Below are 8,342 nucleotides of genomic sequence, written 5' to 3'. Positions count from 1 at the left end.
TAATTGAATTTTATCAAATATTATAAAGAGATTAACACCAATCTTTCATAATCTTTTCCACAAAGTAGAAAAAAGAGCATTATATTTTAATTCACTCTTTCAAAGCCAATATTAAAGTGATGCCAAAACCTGAAAGACATTTCAAGAAAAGGAAACTCCAAAGATATATCTCTTAGAAATAATAGCACAAAAATCATCAGCAAAATACTAGCAAATGTAAACCAGCAACACTTAAAAGTGGGAAATATTTGATAAATTCTTAGGAAACTGCATTCCATATATGCACAGCCAAAGATAGAAAGGAAGGTACGGGGAAGGAGAAAGGGCGGAAGGGAGGGAGGGAAAGATGAAACAAGTAAACAAAAAAACTGTGTGAATATGGTACGTTTCAAAACAGTGCATCTTTTATAGTGGATGAAATAGTCCATGAATATTAACAACAGTTTAATGAACAACTATCAATCTGACAATTTATAAAGCATTTTAGAAGTCCAGTATTGCTATTTAAATAAGTATATTTTCAGAGCTACCAATAGAAACATTCTAAGTAGTCAAAATACATATCAGGAAACCATTACAGCAATTATACTTTTAAATATCACTTTTAATTAAAATGGAAAGTTTTCTGCCCATAGACTTAAGATATGCTTTCAGCAAAACTGAGGTTTCACTAGGGCAAACAACTATGAAATAGGTTTTAGGAAGAATTATGCTTTACAAAGTAGTCACCAATGGTCATTTGCTTAGAAAAAAGAAATCGATAAGTTGGTAAATGTCTTACTACCATTCAATAATATTATGGATACAGAGATGTGACTTTTTCTGAGGAGAAATAAAATGAGCTCTTTTAATGTGGCTTGTGTTTATACATTACTTCCCATAAGTCTTTGCTAAGCTTTTAACAACCTGTATACTGATGGACTATTTGTTAGAACAGGAAAGCCCTTCTTACTTGAATGTAAGGTGTTTAAGTTTAAGGTCAGTTATTTGCACTTCCACTTCAATTAAGAGGACATGTCCTCACAGTTTAATGTACAACAGCTAGTCAAACTCCCTAGAAAATGTTTCAGAGTGCCTAAATAGCAATTAGTCATTGGGGGATAAAAAAGAGGAAGCAAAATCCAAATTACTATTAGATTAGCACACACATTACACACATTATTTTATTAACTCACTAGAGGCCCAGTGCATGGATTTGTGCACTAATGGGGTCCCTCGGCCTGGCCTGTGCCCTCTAGCAATGCGGGACCCCTTGGGGGATGTCAGAGGCCTGGTGCACAGATTCAGCCTGATCCCTGATTACTCTCTTCCCGCCCTCCCCCCTCCTCCCTTCCCTCTTAGATTCATCGGTCTGTTCCATGTTTCCATAACTGTGCATTGAGTGTCTGCCCCCTGGTGGCCAGTGCACATCATAGGGAATGGTAGAATAGCCCAATGGTTGAAAAAAGCAACTTAGGCTTTTATATAGAGAGATTAGGAAAGTACTTAAGATTAAAAACTGATGGTGTTTTCTGAACTGTATGAACATTCTAGGGAAAATGTAAGAATTAGGTGAAATGCATATTATATGGACAAGTAAACTAAAGAGGAAAATGATCTTCTGGACTTTAGGTGGGATTTAGGAAACAGGATGCCTTCTAATTATTTTGTTTAGATTTCATAATATCATCTATGTCCATATCTTAATTTTTCCCATATCAATGATGTAATAGCTTAACTGGCTTGTGATACAAAGGAGAAAAGGGTAGGTATGGTAAATAATAGTAGCTACCATTGGACTGATACCGCTCATGAACTAGACATTGTTCTTCATTAATCTGTATAACATTAAAAATATAATTTCTTACATTTAAGCAACTATAGTTTATATGAATATATATATATGTTTTTTTTCAAGGTCATAAGAGAGCAAGCGTAGAAAGCACTTGCCCAGATAAAATTTGCAGTCTCTTCATGATCCAACACCCATGAATCTTTAAACCTAAGACTTTCTTTGATTTTATGTAAAACAAACCTCTCTAAACACCATTTCACAGTGTAATTGTATGTGCCATTCTGTAGTACTGGCCAAAACATTCCTCTAAAGATCCATCAAAATATCAAAGCAGGGATGAAATGAGTGACTGTGACCTCCTTGACCTCATTGATTGAAAGCTTTGCTTCAGAATTTAGGTCGCAGAGAATATCTCACTACAGAGCTCTCCTCTTTAGAGGTATCCAAGTGCTTTTGTGGCGGGGGGCGGGGGGGGCGGTTACACCTCAAAGTGCATAAATCATAAAACTCTCTTTTGTGGTACTGAAACCTTTTATTGATTTAAGGGTTTGCTTTAGGGGGAAATGTCACAGTGTCAAGACAAGTGTGGGTGTTCTGTGAAAGTGCTTATTTACTTTGCTCTTTGGGAAACAATGCTGTGTTGCTATGACAACTGCTACATGACTGTATCTTTTGGAATATACATGTGTACACACACACACACACACACACACACATACACACACACAATCACTCACTTGTATTTTCATGTACACGCAACCTATTCAAAGAGCATATGTATCCCTAGGCCCAGATTATTCACATAAGCAAACAGAAAAATAATGGAAAAATAATTTTATTTTTCCTTCTTACTGAAAATGAATCAGCAAGGATTGCAAGATGAATTACCTTAAAGTAGATATTAGCTATTCAAATGTAAAGGTTTAGAAAATAAGGGTTGAAATAGGTAATGAGCTTAATATTCATATTGACACTGGAATCCTAATTGCAAAATAGGGTGTTACCTTTACATTAAAAATATTAAGTTTAAAATTACAGAACAGGTAAGGCAACTTCAAATGTCATTTTTTTATATTTTTAATTTGACATGAAACATGCTATGATCCAAATATGTACATCTTGTTTCATCTTTATATTTTTCTATTATCCTTAAACTACCTGTAGTCTTATGAATTTGTAATTTATTGATTTGCTTTTATATAAAATAGATTGATATGAAAAGGAAATTTTATATTACTAGAGTAAATAAAAGACCCAATATTACTTGTCATAAAGATAAAGCAACTGCAAAGGGAAACACATAAATTCTCCAATCTATGTACCATCAAACATAATCTTTTGTAGAACTAGTGAATTTTTAATACACTGGGAAAGACTTCAATCAACTCTATAGCATCATCAACAAGTGTCTACTTGTTCATTACCTCCACGGACACGCAACTCATTATATCCAAGGAAAATCATTCTTCAAGTAAAATATTCTACTCAATATAGAGTATGATTTACACCTCAAATTAGAATTCATAATACCGTTCTTCAAAATCTTCTTCTATGTAAATAGGTTTTTCAATTTTTTTCTGATTTTTCTATGTGTGTGTATATCTTAATTTTTTTCTGCTATGGCCATGCTAGGTCTAAGAATTAAAAAAACTAGAAAAAAATGTCAATGCCTCAACTCTGAGGCATTGTCCTGGTGAAGGTAAAGGCAAACCAGATTTTCATGAGTATAAGCTGAGTATTCTGTGGGACCAGAATAATGTTGTCCTACAGCCTGTTTCTATGATTTCCTGTGTCATAGAGGGGAGAAAGAATTTGTGGTGAGATGATAAACTAAAGAAAAACAAGTGGTAGAGAATGTTTCCAGGAAGAGAAGCAAAATATACAGCTGTGCAGTGCTGAAGAGAGCTTGGCCTGCACACGATGGCTGGAGTGCCAGTTCAGGTACAGGAAAATGGGGAGACCTTGTCAATGGTGAGGCTCACCTAGAAGGTAGAATGAAAGACAGCAAAAACATTGTTTCTTGGGCAATATATTCAAATGTCATCTCGCAGACAATGGGGAGTCACTATGATATCAAGAAGGAGAGGGGTGTGATGCAATGCATGTTCCAGAAAGGGGAAAATGACAGAAATGTCTCTATTGGAATGGAGAGTTTTAAAACTATGGAAGTAGAATAAGGAAAATGGTTCAGCCTACAGTAATATGACGTGTCATATTAGCATATCGGGAAGAGCAGATTGGGAGCTTACAAGAAGAGAGGAAAGACGAGATTTGGTAACTCATCAGATAACCGAATAAGAGAAGGTAAGAAACCAGGCATGAGGGTGAACCTTTCACATGGGTACCTGGAGTGGGAAGAGAATGGAAAAGATGAGCCTTTCTAAGAACATGCCAAACATGAATTTTCTTGGGGAAATAATATGGACAGAGGTCTAACCTTCTTAGAAAATGTCAGACCTACATGTATAGGTTTGAGATAGAACAGCTTTTAGATATTAATAGAAGTTTTGGTGCATCAATTTGAGTAGAAAATAACACTATAAGAATTTGAGAAAACACAGACATTTTATTTTTTAATATATATATATGTATATTCATTTCAGAGAGGAAGGGGAGAGAGGGAGGGAGGGAGGGAGAGAAAGAGAGAGAGAGAGAGAGAGAGAGAGAGAGAGAGAGAGAGAGAGATATGAAAACATCAATGATGAGAGAGAATCATTTGATCAGCTGCCTCCTACAAATCTCGTCCTGGGGATTGAGCCCACAACCCAAGCATATGTCCTTGGCCGGAATTGAACCGGGACCCTTCAGTCCATAGGCCGATGCTCTATCCACTGAGCCAGACCAGCTAGGGCAACACAGATATTTTGAAAGAAGATAAGCAAAAGCAAAAAGAATTCTAGCAACTGTTTTACTATTAAATTTCTGGTCACTCGTTTTCAAATAGAAACGATGGTTTAATGAAGAATTCAAAATCAAGTGAAGAGCAAAAAGATCTCTATCTAATCTGGCACAGGGTGGCTCTCTGGTGACCAATGGGAGCAGTTTCAGAGAAACGGTGGTGGAGGATGGACAGAAACAGGTAAAGAAAATGAAAATAGAGGACCCCTAAAGCAGTGGTTCTCAACCTCCCTAATGCCGCAACCCTGTAATATAGTTCCTCATGTTGTGGTGACCCCCAATTTCACTGTTACAAATTGAACATAATGAAAGCATAGTGATTAATCACAAAAACAGTACGTGATTATATATGTGTTTTCCGATGGTCTTCGGCGACCCCTGTGAAAGGGTCGCGACCCACAGGTTGAGAACCGCTGCAAAGCTTACCTAAAATTTAAAGGCAGAAAGGCGCACTGATGGCTGGAAAAGAAAGTCCACGGACAACAGATTATGTCTGTGCCTCTTGAAAGATCATTGCCCACAAGACGGTACAATATCGATAGGAAACAGACTATATGGAAACGTTAACTCCAATCTGAGCAGCATTCCGCTCCGTGTCCCTCAATTCCACATCCATAGCTTGAGGATCACCATCCGGAGACAGCCAGGAAACTACTGGGAAACAAACTGGGAGACAAAACATAAAATACCAGTCTTTTAACTTTTGATTTAACTCAGCTTTTTCCCAGAATTCTCTGAGCACCGGGCTCTTTTCTCAGGACAAACCCTGCCAACTCATGGTCTGGGAAACATCCTTTGAAAAATCCAAATCTACACACAACAATAAATGACACCTTATGTAAACAGCAATTTGGCATGCAAAAGGTGACAAAATGCTATTAAATATTTATCCTCTTGCCTTATGCTTCTTTGAATACATTTCAGTTGGAAAAGGTAAACATTTCCCATTTCAGCAGTAATTCTCAGCGCCTTTACCATCTGACTGTGTATGAGTAATTGCTTCATATACTATCCTCCACTTGAAATTCACAAGCAGATTTGGGCACTGCATTATGTTACTTGTTTACTAGCTTGTATTTGTTGTTACAGTTTTAGGATATTATATCACTAGTGTTCTATGGAGTATATTTAGGAAATTATAATAGGGAAAATGGAGAGCCTACTATACACCGGACTCTATGCTCATCACTTTTCACCTCACAGTTTATTTATTATTTCTAAGAACTCTATGAATTATCTACTATCATTTTCCCTGTTTTTGTGGTAAAATAACCTAAAATGTTAATTCACATGCAGAATAACAGGTAGCCGAGGGGCCAGAGAGCCCTGACTCAGAAGTACTTATTTTTTTAAAAAAATATTTTTATTGATTTCAGAGGAAGGGAGAGGGAGAGAGAGATAGAAACATCAATGACAAGAGAGAATCATTGATGGGCTGCCTCCTGAACGCCCCCTACTGGGAATAGACCCCATAACCTGGGCATATTCCTTGACCAGGAATCGAACCTTGACCTCCTGGTTCATAGATTGAAGCTCAACTATTTAGCCATGCCGGCCCGGGAGAAGTACCTATTTTTTACTATGATTCTTCACCACCTCCTGTGTGGTCATTCTGATAGATGCTAAAAAGTTTCTCAATCAATGCTAATTCCCAGAATAACTGATTTGCTCCATCATCATCATTTTTTGTTGTTGTTGTTGCTCATTTTATTCTCATAAGAAAGTCAGTTGGCTCAGATTTCTACCTGATACATGATCGAGGTCTGAGCATTATTACAAAATCACATAGAAACTGTACTTACAAAGAAATCTTTGTTAAATGGGTTTCTCACTTATCGTGAAATGACTTTGGATACAGTACACAGCTTTTATGGCTTTCTTAACTCTTTCGCATTATATAAATTCAATTTCACGTTTACAAAGTATTCCGGATAGTACTTTCCAAAATGAATATGGCATATGTGGGCTTGTTAAAACCATTTGTCCTTCACTTTTCTACATCCCCATAAAGAAAACCATAACCTGTAGGAATGACCGCCTGTTGAGTTATATGGCTGTGGAATTCCACCATATTCCTGTTCTTCTCACACCACAGCTATTTCTATGCAGCACGCTCTACCTGTATATTATTCTTACAATGCAAAATCCTATTAAAGTCAATGGTGCATGTATCCATTTCATTTCAATGTGACTTTGTATAATAAAAATAAAATACAGTGAGGAGAATACATAATGAGTTGCCTGCCAACACTGTTCAAAGCACAATTAAATAACAGAGGAAGTGAGAAATTACCTTAGTACAAAGGATGTACCCACAAATAGATTGCTGTTCACTTTAGGGTATGCCCCAAGTTACAAACAATTGCTGAAGACTTTCTTAGTCCACTAAGCATCAAAATATGCACAGGGGTGATGAATAATGATCTCCTTCTCAGAAGAAAAATGTCAAAACACACTATCGGTGTTTCTTTTAGTTTTTTTTTTACAATGACTATGCACCCCGAAGTGACAATATCCATGGAATGTATCATGAGCTATATTTAATTTTTTTTAAAATAAAGTATATTCTCCTTTCCTTTGCAATCAACAATGTAGTAATTAACTGAGTATATTGTTAATGGTTTCAGAATATCTCCCTGTTCTTTCTAACTAAAAGATTTTAATATTAAATTTTTTTTTGTAGAGTCTGTTATTTCTAATGAATGCCTACTATTAAAAGAGGAGTAGTATGGAAGAGCAGGGAAATGTAATTTAACCTGTGAAATAAAACAAATATTATAGGTAGTTTATAATGGAGTACTGAAATCCATCATGTGTCGATTTGCCTAATTTTGAAATGTGGCTTATTCCCTTTTGATTTATTTTTAAAAAATCTATCAAATACCAGTTACATATCGTACCACGTGATGTTCATTAAAGACATCTACTTTCTAGGTCAATAACCCATATTTCCCACATTAAGTTATCCACAAGAATTCTGTGGTGTTTTCTCATTCACTAATTATCTTCTCACACACCATAGTTTATTTGAAAAAAATGTGGGCTTTGGCGTTAGTTCAGTCATTGTTATAGTGTCTGACCTTGTGTAATTCATCACCTCTGAGCCTTATCATCCTCCAATATTGAAAGTTGTTCATATTTATCTCACAAGCTATTTGTTAAGATATTGGTTTTTTTAAAAAAAGATGTACTTAAAGCATTTGTGTCATAATAGAATCTCAATGGATAGCAGTTTTGTTTCCTATCTCCTGTTTGTTAATATTGAATAGGTCTTCTGTTATACAGTACTTCCTCAATGAAATAGTAATCATTTTGACTTTCAGGACTAGTCATAGTTCTTACGTATCCCATCTGTTTGGCTGGACATCTTAGCTTCAGCTACTTTATCATTTTTGGATAATGTGATATTCTATCTAATAAAGAGGGAATATGCTAATTGACCCTCACACCATTGCAAAGATGGCAGCGCCCACAGCCAATAAGGAGGGAATATGCTAATTGACTGCCACACCCTCAAAGATGGTGGCACCCACAGTCACAAGATGGCGGTGCCCAATCTCCTCAGTCCCATCGGATGGACCCAGGCTTGCCACACACCTGCCTCCTAAGTCCCCCAGTCCCCTCAGCCCCCCAGGGCCTGCATGAGGCCCAGGGAACACACACAGATGGC

This window comes from Myotis davidii, unplaced genomic scaffold, assembly GCF_000327345.1.
Source record: "Myotis davidii unplaced genomic scaffold, ASM32734v1 scaffold590, whole genome shotgun sequence".
Lineage (NCBI taxonomy): Eukaryota > Metazoa > Chordata > Mammalia > Chiroptera > Vespertilionidae > Myotis > Myotis davidii.
Note: the sequence above shows the minus strand (reverse complement) of the source record.